A 15,612-nucleotide genomic window follows, 5' to 3' on the forward strand; every position below is an offset into this window, starting at 1 on the left:
CAGCCCAGCTCTCTGATTTTAGAGGAAAAGAGCCTGAGTGCTCTAGTGGATACAGTATTGCCTATAGGAAACCTTGGTTTTGGAAATCATCATAAAACTGAAAATATTTTTAAAGTGGCCTAATTTGAGGTATATAGCATTTCTACTAAGTTATCTAGATAATTTCTCAATTCTAATGTTTCAGCATTTGTAACCTATCTTTAAGTTTCATGTAGACTTATGAAGAGAGGCTTTTGGTGCTACTTCTAATTCTTTTCCTCCAGTTAAAATAAATTAATTTCCAAAGCATTTGACAGCCAAATTGTTCACTGAGTCAGAAGACTGAAGAATTATTATATTTTCTGCCTCTGGGAAGCGATATATTCAGCTTATTTAATTATCAATTAATCTGCGATTTAAAATATGTAGGAAGCAGAGCTATAACTTGACAAAATTGGTGCTACCTCAAAGGAAATTTACCAAGAATTGGGTGCATTATCTTCATCACCCCTCCCCCACTAATCTCCCTAATCATTTTAAAGAATAAATTTCTGTTGACCCTACCATTTCTCCAGTCTCTTTCTGATTTTTCCCTTGGGCACCTTTACTTTCTTTAAATGAAATTATGTGTATGTGCTTTTTTGTTTTAATTTACCCTTTTCCCATAATTATTTCCTATGCATTCTTAGATTTTATCTTTTAGAAATTATCCAATTCTCAATATTTTAGCACAAACTCAAACACAGCACTGCAGTAAATAATCTGATATATTACTTAATGATATATAATTTTATATTACATTCTGTTAGTAATGTGGTTACATGGACTTGTTAGAATTTTTTGTAATTTGCAACTTATGGAAATTTAGAAACTTAGATGACTTTTATAATAAAGCGGGCAAATACTTTCTGACCTCCACACATATTCAAAGATTTCCCTTTCATCATATCAGTACTGCACTGTCAAAATTTTTGCCCCCTAGTAATAAGAATTAAAAGAAATTTTCTGCAACTGAATTGATAGATACATGTCTAGTCTAAAAGTATGTATGATACTGATTATACTTGTTGTCTTTTAAACTTCTTATCTATGGCCTCAAATTTTCTGGGCCTTTGTTTTTGATGAGTAAAATAGACTGTAATATACCAAGGACATTAACAATTGTGCAAGTCTAAAGCCAACATTAGGTAGGACATCCTGGAAATGGGAAAGTAGACTGGATGTAGATAAAAGAGGAAAACGAAGTTGTTTAAAACCTGAGTACTCAGCTAGGTGTGGTAGCTCGTACCTGTAATTCCAGCACTTTGGGAGGCCAAGGTGAGAGGATTGCTTGAGCTCAGGAGTTCAAGACCAGCCTGGGCAAAATAGTGAAACCCCATCAGGACCAAAAATACAAAAAATTAGTCAGGCATGGTGGTGTGAGCCTGTAGTCCCAGCCACTAGAGAGGCTGAGATGGGAGGATCACTTGAGCTCAGGAGGCTGAGGTTGCAGTGAGCCAAGATCGTGCCAGTACACTTCAGCCTGGGTGACAGATGAGACTCTGTCTCAAAAAAAAAAAAAAAAAGAAAAAGAAAAAAAAGAAAAAATCCAAAAACAACTACATTGAAAAATGGTGGATTTACCAAGAGTATCCTATTTTTGGCTTGATATATAAAACCGCACTTTCCTCCACTGTTTATCATACTGAAATTCCACATTTTCTATTTAAAGGTGGCAATCCAAATTTGGTTGCCATTTAAATAGTGTCTAGGGAAATACGCTTGTATTTTCTTAAATGTTAAATATAAATATTTCTATTATAAGAAGAGTCTGTGAAGTAGAATGTTTTATATTGCTTAGTAACTTCTTTTTAAAGGAAGATTTGTTTGATCACCCGCACCATAACAAGACTCAACTGCGGTTTTGTGCTTAGTGTGGCTCGTACTGCACTCAATGATGGTTTCAGATTGTTAGTTTTAAGACTTTTCTTTAAAGTGGCTTTTATATAAACTTAACATTTAGTATTTATTATCACTATCTAAGATTTCACCAGTTAAATATTTCTGAGTACCATTGGTATATCTCAATATTAAATTATATTATTTTTTCAAAGTTAATAGGCATGGAAATACCCTCTGTGTGAATCACGCAATTTTTTCTTTGTACATGACTTAAAAAACACTACCAAAAACGGAAACCCCTCTTCCCTAAAATTCCTTAATAGGGACATCCTAGATATATCCAGCTTTTATAGCTTACCTGCTGTTTGTTGAAACAGCTGCCAATCCATCTTTCCATCTTTTGCCATTTCATGTGTGGTTAGCTTTGGCCGGTTTGCTGCAAACAAATCTGATTGTTGGTTTTAAATTGCATGCCTCATTAAAGCCTTTAGTTATTCGAGCAAAACGTGGTAATAAGTTCTTATGTGTGACATATTTGTTGACTGTGACATAATTTTATTCCCGAATCATAAAAACAATAAAGTGAGGACCTGACTAAATGATAGTAAGGAAATTTTTCCTTTCTGGTAGGAAAAGTGTTCACTTCAGTTTATTAGCCGATTTCAGTATGGATAATTTGTCTCTTGGCTTGAATGTTGCTTTTGTTTTCACTTAAAGACCTTTGCTTTTGCAAAATCTACAGCATAGTAGCAACACAATATATAATGTGTTTATTTTCTAAATTCTTACGTAACTGTGACATTGACTTATAAAGATGAGTTTTCAGTTGTTTCTAAAGTCACTTAAAATTTTTACTATTTTTTTCTGTATATATAAGAAATACATCTATTACTTGAAAGAAAAAATAAAATGTATTATAAAAAAGATACACAATTTGATAATTATAAAGACTTGTCCTCTTCCCAATAATTTATATAAAACTTATAATTTTAATGAACATGTTCTTTTTCTTCAGATTTGTAGATTTTATGTACTGAGAACATTTTAAAAGAACTTCTTTAGTTATTACTAGAAAATAAATTTAATTTCATTGTCAAAAACACTTAAAATTGTGGGTCTTGAAAACAGTTTGACTTAAAATTTCAGATTTGTATAGAAACAGTGCAGTGAATTGTTAGTTTATTAGAACAACATGGCTAAGAATAAACATTACTATTTCAGAGGATAACACTGCATGAGATTTTCAGAAGCATAATGATTAGAGATGTACTTTAAATTACTTATTTCCACTCCAATTTTTTTTTTTGAAAGAAAGAAAGAGAAAGAGAAAGGGGGACAGAGAACAGTCTTGCTCTATTGCCCAGGCTGGAATGCAATCTAAAAATAGGTATTAAAAACCTCTTTTATGCCGATAATTGTGCTTAACAGCGGAGACAGGAAGGAATAAGGGAAGAAAATAACAAACAAACAGCCAACCAATATTTCATTTAAGTCTGTGAAATGCTACGCAAATGCTGAAGAGTGATTTACTTCCAATTATGTGGTCACTTTCAAAATAGGTGTAATTCTGATACTGAGAAAAATGTATGTTCTGTGGACCTGGGGTGAAGAATTCTGTAAATATTCACTGAGTTTACTTGTTCCAGGTCTGAGTTCAAATCATAGATGTCCCTGTTAATTTTCTTTTCTTTTTTTAATTGCATTTTAGGTTTTGGGGTACATGTGAAGGACATGCAAGATTGTTGCATAGGTACACACATGGCAGTGTGATTTGCTGCCTTCCTCCCCATCACCTATATCTGGCATTTCTCCCCATGGTATCTCTCCCCAGCTCCCCACCCCCCCATCCCTCCTCCATTGCCCCCAACAGACCCCAGTGTGTAGTGCTCCCCTCCCTGTGTCCATGTGTTTTCATTGTTCAACACCCGCCTATGCGTGAGAACATGCGGTGTTTGATTTTCTGCTCTTGTGTCAGTTTGCTGAGAATGATGGTTTCCAGGTTCATCACGTCCCTACAAAGGACATGAACTCATCATTTTTGATGGCTGCATAATATTCCATGGTGTATATGTACCACATTTTCCCTGTCCAGTCTATCATCGATGGGCATTTGGGTTGGTTCCAGGTCTTTGCTATTGTAAACAGTGCTGCAATGAACATTTGTGTGCATGTGTCCTTATAGCAGAACGATTTATAATCCTTTGGATATATACCCAGTAATGGGATTGCTGGGTCAAATGGAATTTCTATTTCTAGGTCCTTGAGGAATCGCCACACTGTCTTCCACAATGGCTGAACTAATGTACACTCCCACCAACAGTGTAAAAGTGTTCCTATTTCTCCACATCCTCTCCAGCATCTGTTGTCTCCAGATTTTTTAATGATTGCCATTCTAACTGGTGTGAGATGGTATCTCAATGTAGTTTTGATTTGCATTTCCCTAATGACCAGTGATGATGAGCATTTTTTCATATGTTTGTTGGCCTCATGTATGTCTTCTTTTGTGAAGTGTCTGTTCATATCCTTTGCCTACTTTTGAATGGGCTTATTTGTTTTTTTCTTGTAGATGTGTTTTAGTTCTTTGTAAATTCTGGATATCACCCCTTTGTCAGATGTGTAGACTACAAAAATTTTTTCCCATTCTGTTGGTTGCCGATTCACTCTAATGACTGTTTCTTTTGCCGTGCAGAAGCTGTGGAGTTTGATTCGTCCCGTTTGTCTATTTTGGCTTTTGTTGCCAATGCTTTTGGTGTTTTGGTCATGAAGTCCTTGCCTATGCCTATGTCCTGAATGGTTTTGCCTAGATTTTCTTCTAGGGTTTTTATGGTGTTAGGTCTTATGTTTAACTCTTTAATCCATCTGGAGTTAATTTTAGTGTAAGGCATCAGGAAGGGGTCCAGTTTCTGCTTTCTGCACATGGCTAGCCAGTTTTCCCAACACCGTTTATTAGACAGGGAATCCTTTCCCCATTGCTTGTTTTTTTCAGGTTTGTTAAAGATCGGATGGTTGTAGATATGTTGTGTTTCCTCCGAGGCCTCTGTTCTGTTCCATTGGTCTATATCTCTGTTTTGGTACCAGTACCATGCTGTTTTGATTACTGTAGCCCTGTAGTATACTTTGAAGTCCAGTAGTGTGATGCCTCCCACTTTGTTCTTTTTGTTTAGAATTGACTTGGCTGTGCGGGCTCTCTTTTGGTTCCATATGAAGTTTAAGGTGTTTTTTTGCAGTTCTGTGAAGAAGGTCATTGGTAGCTTGATGGGAATAGCGTTGAATCTGTAAATTACTTTGGGCAGTATGGCCATTTTCACGATATTGATTCTTCCTAACCATGAACATGGAATGTTTCTCCATCTGTTTGTGTCCTCTCTTATTTCGTTGAGCAGTGGCTTGTAGTTCTCCTTGAAGAGGTCCTTTACATTCCTCGTTAGTTGTATTCCTAGGTATTTTATGCTCTTTGTAGCAATTGTGAATGGCAGTTCATTCTTGATTTGGCTCTCTTTAAGTCTGTTATTGGTGTATAGGAATGCTTGTGATTTTTGCACATTAATTTTGTATCCTGAGACTTTGCTGAAGTTGCTTATCAGTTTCAGGAGATTTTGGGCTGAGACGATGGGGTCTTCTAGATATACAATCATGTCGTCTGCAAATAGAGACAATTTGACATCCTCCTTTCCTATTTGAATACCCTTTATTTCTTTTTCTTGCCTGATTGCTCTGGCTAGAACTTCCAGTACTATATTGAATAGCAGTGGTGAGAGCGGGCATCCTTGTCTAGTGTCAGATTTCAAAGGGAATGCTTCCAGTTTTCGCCCATTCAGTATGATATTGGCCGTTGGTTTGTCGTAAATAGCTTTTATTATTTTGAGACACGTTCTGTCAATACCTAGTTTATTAAGGGTTTTTAGCATAAAGGGCTGCTGAATTTTGTCAAAGGCCTTCTCTGCATCTATTGAGATAATCATGTGGTTTTTGTCTTTGGTTCTGTTTATGTGGTGAATTATGTTTATAGACTTGTGTATGTTGAACCAATCTTGCATCCCTGGGATGAAGCCTACTTGATCATGGTGGATAAGCTTTTTGATGTGCCATTGCAATCGGCTTGCTAGTATTTTATTGAAGACTTTTGCATCTGTGTTCATCATGGATATTGGCCTGAAGTTTTCTTTTCTTGTTGAGTCTCTGCCAGGTTTTGGTATCAGGATGATGTTGGTCTCATAAAATGATTTGGGAAGGATTCCCTCTCTTTGGATTATTTGGAATAGTTTCAGAAGGAATGGTACCAGCTCCTCTTTGTATGTCTGGTAGAATTCGGCTGTGAACCCATCTGGACCTGGGCTTTTTTTCGGTGGTAGGCTCTTAATAGCTGCCTCAACTTCAGACCTTGTTATTGGTCTATTCAGGGTTTCAACTTCTTCCTGGGTTAGGCTTGGGAGGAGGCAACTGTCCAGGAATTTATCCATTTCTTCCAGGTTTACTATTTTATGTGCTTAGAGTTGTTTGTAATAATCTCTGATGATGGTTTGAATTTCTGTGGAATCTGTGATGATATCCCCTTTATCATTTTTTATTGCATCATTTTGGTTATTCTCTCTTTTTTTTTTTAAATTAATCTGGCTAGTGGTCTATTTTGTTGATCTTTTTGAAAAACCAGCTCCTGGATTTATTGATTTTTTGAAGGGTTTTTTGTGTCTCTATCTCCTTCAGTTCTGCTCTGATCTTAGTTATTTCTTGTCTTCTGCTAGGTTTTGAGTGTTTTTGATCTTGCTCCTCTAGCTCTTTCAATTTTGATGCTAGGGATTCAATTTTAGATCTCTCCTTGCTTATCATGTGGGCACTTATTGCTATATATTTTCCTCTAGAGACTGCTTTAAATGTGTCCCAGAGATTCTGGTATGTTGTGTCTTCGTTCTCATTGGTTTCAAAGAACATCTTTTTTTCTGCCTTCATTTCATTGTTTATCCTGTCAACATTGAAGAGCCAGTCATTCAGTCTCCATGAAGCTGTGCGGTTCTGAGTTAGTTTCTGAATTCTTAGTTCTAACTTGATTACACTGTGGTCTGAGAGACTGTTTGTTACGATTTCTGTTATTTTGCATTTGCTGAGGAGTGATTTACTCCCAATTATGTGGTCAATTTTAGAGTAGGTGTGATGTGGTGCTGAGAAGAATGTATATTCTGTGGATTTGGGGTGGAGAGTTCTGTAAATGTCTATTAGGTTTGCTTGTTCCAGGTCTGAGTTCAGGTCCTGGATATCCTTGTTAATTTTCTGTCTGGTTGATCTGTCTAATATTGACAATGGGGTGTTAAAGTCTCTCACTATTATTGTGTGGAAGTCTAAGTCTCTTTTTAAGTCATTAAGAACTTGCTTTGTGTATCTGGGTGGTCCTGTATTGGGTGTGTACATATTTAGGATCGTTAGCTCTTCTTGTTGCATTGATCCTTTTACCATTATGTAATGTCCTTCTTTGTCTCTTTTGATCTTTGTTGCTTTAAAGTCTAATTTATCAGAGATGAGAATTGCAACTCCTGCTTTTTTTTGCTCTCCATTTGCTTGGTAAATCTTCTTCCATCTCTTTATTTTGAGCCTTTGTGTATCCTTGCATGTGAGATGGATTTCCTGGATACAGCACACTGATGGGTTTTGGCTTTTTATCCAATTTGCCAGTCTGTGTCTTTTGATTGGGGCATTTAGTCCATTTACATTTAGGGATAATACTGTTACGTGTGCATTTGATACTGCCATTTTGATGCTAGCTGGCTGTTTTGTTCATTAGTTGATGCAGATTCATGATTGTGTTGATGCTCTTTACCATTTGGTATGTTTTTGGAGTGGTTGGTACTGGTTGTTCCTTTATATGGGTAGAGTCTCTTTCAGGAGCTCTTGTAAAGCAGGTCTGGTGGTGATGAAATCTCTGAGTATTTGCTTGTTCGCAAAGGATTTTATTTTTCCTTCACTTATGAAGCTTAGTTTGGCTGGATAGGAGATTCTGGGTTGAAAGTTCTTTTCTTTAAGGATGTTGAATATTGGCCCCCACTCTCTTCTTGTTTGTAGGGTTTCTGCTGAGAGATCTGCTATGAGTCTGATGGGCTTCCCTTTGTGGGTAACCCAACCTTTCTCTCTGGCTCCCCTTAGCATTTTCTCCTTCATTTCAACCCTGGTGAATCTGATGAGTATGTGCCTTGGGGTTGCTCTTCTTGAGGAATATCTTTGTGGTGTTCTCTGTATTTCCTGGACTTGAATATTGGCCTACCTTGCTAGGTTGGGGAAGTTTTCCTGGATAATATCCTGAAGAGTATTTTCCAGCTTGGATTCATTCTCTTCGTCACATTCAGGTACACCTATCAGACGTAGATTAGGTCTATTCACATAGTCCCACATTTCTTGGAGACTTTGTTCATTCCTTTTTACCCTTTTTTCTCTAATCATGCCTTCTTGTTTTATTTAATTGAGTTGATCTTCGACCTCTGATATCCTTTCTTCTGCTTGGTCAATTCGGCTGTTGAAACTTGTGCATGCTTCACGAAGTTCTCGTGTTATGTTTTTCAGCTCCATCAATCCACTTATATTCCTCTCTATGTTGTCCATTCTTGTTAGCATTTCATCAAATCTTTTTTGAAGGTTCTTAGTTTCTTTGCATTGGGTTAGAACATGTTCTTTTAGCTCACTGTAGTTTCTTATTACCTGCCTTCTGAAGTCTGATTCTGTCATTTCATCACACGCCTTCTCCATCCAGCCTTGTTCCCTTGCTGGTGAGGAGTTGTGATCCCTTTTAGGAGGAGAGGTGTTCTGGTTTCAGGTGTTTTCATCCTTTTTGCTCTGGTTTCTTCCCATCTTTGTGGGTTTATCCACCTGTTGTCTTTGTAGTTACTGACTTTCAGATTGGGTCTCTGAGTGAACTTCCAGTTTGTGGATGCTGAAGTTACTTCTTTTTCTTAGCTTTCCTTCTAACAGTCTGGCCCCTCTGCTGTAGGACTGCTGAGGTCCACTCCAGGCCCTACTTGCCAGGGGATCACCTGCAGCAGCTGCAGAACAGTAAGGGTTGCTACCAGTTTTCTCTTCTGCTATCTTTGTCCCAGAAGGATGCCCACCAAATGTCAGTCTGTTCTCTCCTTTATGAGGTGACTCTTTGGATATACGGGGGTCAGGGAGCTGCTTGAGGAGACAGTCTCTCCTTTATTGGAGCTCAAGTCCTGAGCTGTGAGCTCCGTTGTTCATTCAGAGTTGTTGGGCAGATACGTTTAGGTCTGCTGCGGCAGAACTCATAAACTCCCTTTTTTTTTTTTTTTCCCCAGGTGCTCTGTCCCAGGGAGTTAGGGCTTTATTTATGAGTTTCTGTTATGCTGCTGCCTTTTTTTTTTCTTTCAGGGCTGCCCTGCCCAGCGAGGAGGCAGCCTAGTCACTGTCTGCCTGCAGAAGCTTTGCTGAGCTGCTGTGGGCTCCGCCCAGCTGCCGTGTGATCTTCCCTGTAGTCCTGTTTATATGGGTGCAGTTAGAACTGCCTTGGCAATGGTGGCCCGCCTCTGTTATGGCGGACTCTCTCAGTAGTGCCAGCTTCCCTCGGCAATGGCGGGCTGCCTCAACGATGGTCAGACTGCCTCCGAAGTGGTGGAGTGTCTCAGTAATGGCAGACACCCCTCCCCACAGAGCCGGACCATCCCGGGTTCAGCTGTGCTTGCTGTGAAACTCTCAAGCCAGAGCATTTTCAATTACTGGGTTGTTTTTTTTTTTTTGGGGGGGGGGGACCAGCTGAGCCTGATCACCTGGCTCCCTGACTCAGAGTCTTTTGTTGTTGTTGTTGAATGGTTGACTCTGTCCCTGTTGAAAAGGCACCAGGATCTCCCGTGCCACGACTCACTGAGCCGGCTGAAACAGCGGCACTGAGATTCCTGGCTGTTTTTTTGCCTAGGAATCTCCTGGCCTGGCTCACTATTTCAGATGAGTGGGCGACTCTGCCATCTCAGGGCTCCAATCGCCAGCTAAGAGGGCACCTGGACCAATGTCTTTTGTATGGAGAACTGCCACGCCAGGGCGCAGGTAAAGCAGCCGCATGGGCCGAAACAGCCGCACTGGTGACCCATGGGGCTCCTCCGCCTGGGAATCTCCTCGTCCATGGACAATAAAAATCTGTCTGGAAATGCGACATCCACTCACCCTCTGCACTTTCACTGGGAGCTGTAATCCTGAGCTGTTCCTAGTCGGCCATCTTCCCCCTGCCTCTCTCCCTGTTAATTTTCTATCTCATTGATCCGTCAAATATTAACATTGTGGTGTCAAAGTCTCCCGCTGTTATTGTGCGGGAGTCCAAGTCTCTTTATAAGTCATTAAGAACTTGTCTTATGTATCTGGGTGTTCCTATATTGGGTGCATATATATTTATGATCATTGACTCCTGTTGTTGCATTGATCCTTTTACCATTATGTAATGTCCTTCTTTGTTTCTTTTAGTCTTTGTTACTGTTAAAGCCTATTTTGTCAGAGATGAAAGTTACAACTCCTGTTTTTCTTTCTTTTTTTTTTGCTCTCCATTTGATTGGTTAGTCTTCCACCAACTCTTTGTTTTGAGTCTTTGTGTGTCCTTGCTTATGAGATGGATCTGGATACGGTGAACCGATGGGTTTTGACTTTTTATTCAATTTGCCTGTCTGTGTCTTTGATTGGGGTATTTAATCCATTTAAATTTAGGATTAATATTGATATTTGTGAGTTTAATATTGTCGTTTAATGCTAGCTGGCTATTTTGCCCATTAGTTGATATAGATTCTTCATTATGGAGATACTATTTACCTTTTGGTAAGTTTTTGGTATGACTGATAATGGTTGTTCCTTTCTGTGTGTAGTGCTTCTTTCAGAAGCTCTTGTAAAGCAGGCCTGGTGGTGATGAAATCTCTGAGTGCTTGCTTGTTCACAAAAAAATTTTATTTTTCCTTCTTTTATGAAGCTTAATTTGGCTGGATATGAGATTCTGGGTTGCAAATTCTTTTCTTTGAGGATATTGAATATTGACCCCCCCACTCTCTTCTAGTTTGTAGGGTTTCAGCTGAGAGATCCGCTGTGAGTCTGATCGGCTTCCCTTTATGGGTAACCTGACCTTTCTCTCTAGCTGCCCTTAGAATTTTCTCCTTTATTTCAACCCTGGTGAATCTAATGATTATGTGTCTTGGGGTTGCTATACTTGAGGAATATCCTTGTGGTGTTCTCTGTATTACCTGGAGTTGAGTATTTTCCTACCTTACTAGGTTAGGAAAGTTTTACTGAATAATATCCTGAAGAATATTTTCCAGTTTGGATTCATTCTCTTCGTGACATTCAGGTACACCTATCAAACATAAATTAGGTCTTTTCACATAGTCCCATATTTCTTGGAGACTTTGCTCATTCCTTTTTACTCTGTCTTCTCTAATCTTGTCTTCTCATTTCATTTCATTAAGTTGGTCTTTGACCTCTGATATCGTTTCTTCTGCTTGATCAATTTGACTGTTAAAACCTGTGCATACTTTGTGGAGTTCTCATATTCTTCAGTTCCATTAATTGACTTATATTCCTCTCTAGATTGTCTAGTCTCGTTAGGATTTCATCAAACCTTTTTTCAAGGTTCTTAGTTTCTTTACATAGGGCTAGAACATGTTCTTTTAACTCACAGAAGTTTCTTATTATCCACCTTCTGAAGCCTAAATCTGGTAATGGAAAGTACTCGTTCTCCATCAGGCCTTTTTCCCTTGTTGATGAGGAACTGTGATCCCATATAGAGGGAGAGGCATTCTGATTTTGGGTATTCTCAGCCTTTTTACGCTGGTTTCTTCCCATCATTGTAAATTTATCCACCTGTCATCTTTGTAATTACCGACTTTCAAATTAGTCTCTGAGTAGATGTCCAACTTGTTGATTCCCAGCACCAGAATCTGAGCAACCCACTGCACCGGCCAAAACAGCCATGTTAAGATTCGTGGTGCTTTTCTGCCCAGGAATCTCCAGTCTGGCTTCCTTCTTGAGTCCCTTTTTCAATCAGCTGAATAGGCGACTCTGCCTTCCCCGAGCTCCAAACGTTGACCAAAAGGGGACCCAGTCCCATTTACTCTGCACCAGAGCCACAGCACTGGCCACAAGAGTCGTGCTGGTGACCTGTGGGGCTCCTCCGCTGGGAATCTCCTGGTCCGTGAGCAACAAAAATTCGTCTGAAAGTGTGGCATCCTCTCATTCTCTGCACCTTCACTGGGAGCCACAATCCTGAGCTGCTAGTAATCAGCCATCTTGGATCTCTCTCTAAGATACTTATTTCTAAAAAGGAATGTTAACTTAGTTCATTGGCATTTTTACAAACATTAAAAAAATAAATAATGATGTTGTCTCTATTTGGAGATGACATGATCTTTATATGTAGCAAACTACAACGATTCCACCAAAAACAAAACAAAACAAACTGTTACAGCTAACAAATGAATCCAGTAAAGTTACAGGATTGAAAATCAACAGGCAACAGACAAAAATCAATAACATTTTTTATATACAAATAAGCACTTAGCTGAAAAAGAAATAAAAAACACTCCCATTTAAAATTGCATAAAAAAATTCTTAGGGATAAATTTAACCAAGGAGGTGAAAGATTTATACATTAAAAATTATAAAACATTGATGAAAAAAATTGAAGACACAAATATATAGAAAAAAATTTCCTGTTACTGGATCAAAAGTATTAATATTGTTCAAATATTTATACTACCCAAAGAAATATAGAAATTTAATGCAATAACTATCAACATCCCAATGGCATCTTCACAGAAATAGAAAAATACAATTCTAAAATTTTTGTGAAACCACAAAAAAAAACAAATAACCAAAGCAGTACTGAGAGGAAAAAAGTTAAAGGCATTATACTTTCTGATTTAAAACTATATGACAAAGCTATCATACTCAAAATAGCAAGCTACTGGCATAACAACAGAAACCTACATCAATAGAACAGAATAGAGAGCCCAGAAGTAAATTTAAACATACGTGGTCAATAATTTTACAAAAGGGTGCTAAGAGGACACAAGGTGGAAAGGGTAATCTCTTTGATACATGGTGCTGAGAAAGCAGAACTTCTACATGCAAAAGAATGAAATCATATATTTATCTTACACCAAACACAAAAATCAACTCAAAATAGATGAAAGACCTAAATGTAACACCTGAAACCATCAAGAGAACTTAAGGGAAAAGCTCTCAAACATTGGTCTTGGCAATGATTTTTTGGATAACACACCAAAATCTCAGGCCAAAAGAGAAAAAATAAATAAATGAGACTACGTCAAACTAAATAGCTTCTGCACAGGAAGAAAAACAATCACAAAATGAAAAGGCAACCGACAGACTGGGAAAAAAAATATTTGTAAAGCATATATCTGATAAGGAATTAATATCTATAAATAACTCTTATAACACAATAGGGGAAAAATAACCTGATTAAAAAGTGGGCAAAGGACATGAACAGACATTTCTCCAAAGAAGACATAAAAGTGGCCAACAGATATGTATGGAAAAGTGTTTAACATCACTAATCATCAGGAATTACAAATTAAAATTACTGTAAGATATCACTTCATTCCTGTTAGGATGGCTATTATCAAAAAGACAAGATATAACAGATGTCGACAAGGGTGTAGAGAAAAGGGAACCCTAGAACACTGCTGTAAGAAATGTAGATTAGAGTACAGCCATTATCCAAAACAGTATAACCATTCTTAGGAAAATTCAAAATAGAACTACTGTATGATCCAAATTAGATAAAATCACCACCACATAAAGATATCTGCACTCTCATGTTCATTGCATTAATCACAATAACCAAGATACAGAAACAACATAAGCATCCGTATATGAATGAATGGATAAAGAAAACATGGAATGTATATACATACAATGGAATATCATTCAGCCTTTAAAAAGGAAGGAGATCATCCCATTTGTCATAACATAAATGGACCTGAAGGACATTATCCTAAGTAAAATAAGCCAGACACAGTAAAATATTACATGATCTCACTTACATGTAGAATCTTAATTTTTAAAAAAGGTCAAATATTCAGAGATAGAGAATAAAACCATAGTTTACTCTGGGCAGAATCAAGGGCAGGGGCAGGAAATGGGGAGATGCAGGTCAAAGGATACAAAGTAGCAGATAAATAGGATGAATAAGTCTAGGGATCTAATGTACATGAGGACTACGGACATTTAACAAAATTATGTTGTATTAGAGATTTTTGTTAAAAAAGGAGATTTCAGCTGTTTTGTCACAAAAATACTATGTGAAATGTTAGATATGTTAATCTGTCTTGCTATAGTAACCATTTGACTGTACATATCACATAACATTATAAGCCTCAAGTATACACCATACAAATTATTTTTCAAATAAGTAAATAAAATTCTACTTTTAGCTCAGAAAAATAAAATTAACCCTATAGGTACAAATGTGACATAGGCATGCCTACATATCCTAAATCTATTAGTATTACACTTAAATTGTCATATTGGGCCTGTGAACAGAGAACACAGGCACTATTACTAAATAATGCATTAAGTAATTACAGATATATTTAAGAACATAAAATTAAGATTTTCTGTTTTTTGGGTTTTTTTGTTTTTTGTTTTTCACCATACTGGTTCAGCCCTTGAGCTATGGAATCAAGCTATTTTTGTTTGCAGCCTGATATTTCCATGTTCTACCTGTCTAATTTTGGCAAGTTTACTTGTGTCTAATGAAAGTGAAGGTAATAATAGTATCAATTAATACTTTGTAGACTTGTGGTTAATAAATATCAACTTTACCATTATTATTATAGTTATTACTGCAGTTTTGGTGGTAAAAGACATAACTCTTCTATATGATAATTTTACAGAGTAATTTACTCATTACTTATAGATATTGCAAAACAAAATATCTTTACAGATGTTAGGTATTATCATAATTATGATACTTTTCTAATTACAAGAATAATATGTATTCACTTTTTCTGTAACATACTTTTCCAACCCACTGAACAATATTTTCCAGGCAATATTTTATGAATCTAACCACATCTTTTAAACAAAGATATACAACTTTCTAATACAGTTATAATGAATTTTTTTAAAAAATTTCTCTACTTACATGCATCTTGGAGTTACATTCTTTGGTTGTTGATGCCAGAGCACTGCTATAACCTTTTTCTTGTTTTTGTATGTTTAATATTTGTAGAAGTATTTTTTTGACCAGATGTGTATGTTGTTTTGCTGGAGCATCAGATATATGCATTTAAAATAGAAATTGATATACATTTAAACTAGCAAAATTCCTTGTTAAAAACTTTGGATTGTTTTTCCTTGCTACTTATTTACCCAAACCATCACTAACACTTGGTGTTATGAATCTTTTATTGTTTTGCCAATTTCATAAATAAAAGTTGTTTTTATTATATTGATTTGCAATGTAATGATAAGGGACGTAAGTGGCTTTAATTTAGTGGTTATTTACATTTTGTTTGAATTGTCTATTCACTTCCTTTTTCAGTTTTGTCCTCTACTGATTTTTTAGAAGCTCTTTATTTGGGTATGTTTTATCATCTCTGTGTGACAAACATTTCCTCACAGACTGATTTTTTCTTTGCTTATGGTATATTTTCTTATGCAGAAGTTTATATCTTGATTTAGTCAGATCCATTGAGAATATCCTTAACAGTTTATGAATTTGTATTCTTTTTAAAGGTTTTAATTTCAAGATTATAAAATAGTCCC

At 36.9% G+C, this 15,612-nt stretch overlaps 1 protein-coding gene across 7 annotated transcripts in view; it reads left to right on the top strand.

Annotated features, from left to right (window-relative positions):
- Positions 1-15,612, top strand: part of PDE3A (phosphodiesterase 3A) — a 325,385-nt gene that overhangs the window by 239,829 nt on the left and 69,944 nt on the right. The gene's annotated exons all lie outside the window — the stretch shown is intronic.

The sequence above is a fragment of the Sapajus apella genome, unplaced genomic scaffold (assembly GCF_009761245.1).
Source record: "Sapajus apella isolate SASKATOON/1434 unplaced genomic scaffold, GSC_monkey_1.0 scaffold84, whole genome shotgun sequence".
Classification (NCBI taxonomy): Eukaryota; Metazoa; Chordata; class Mammalia; order Primates; family Cebidae; genus Sapajus; species Sapajus apella.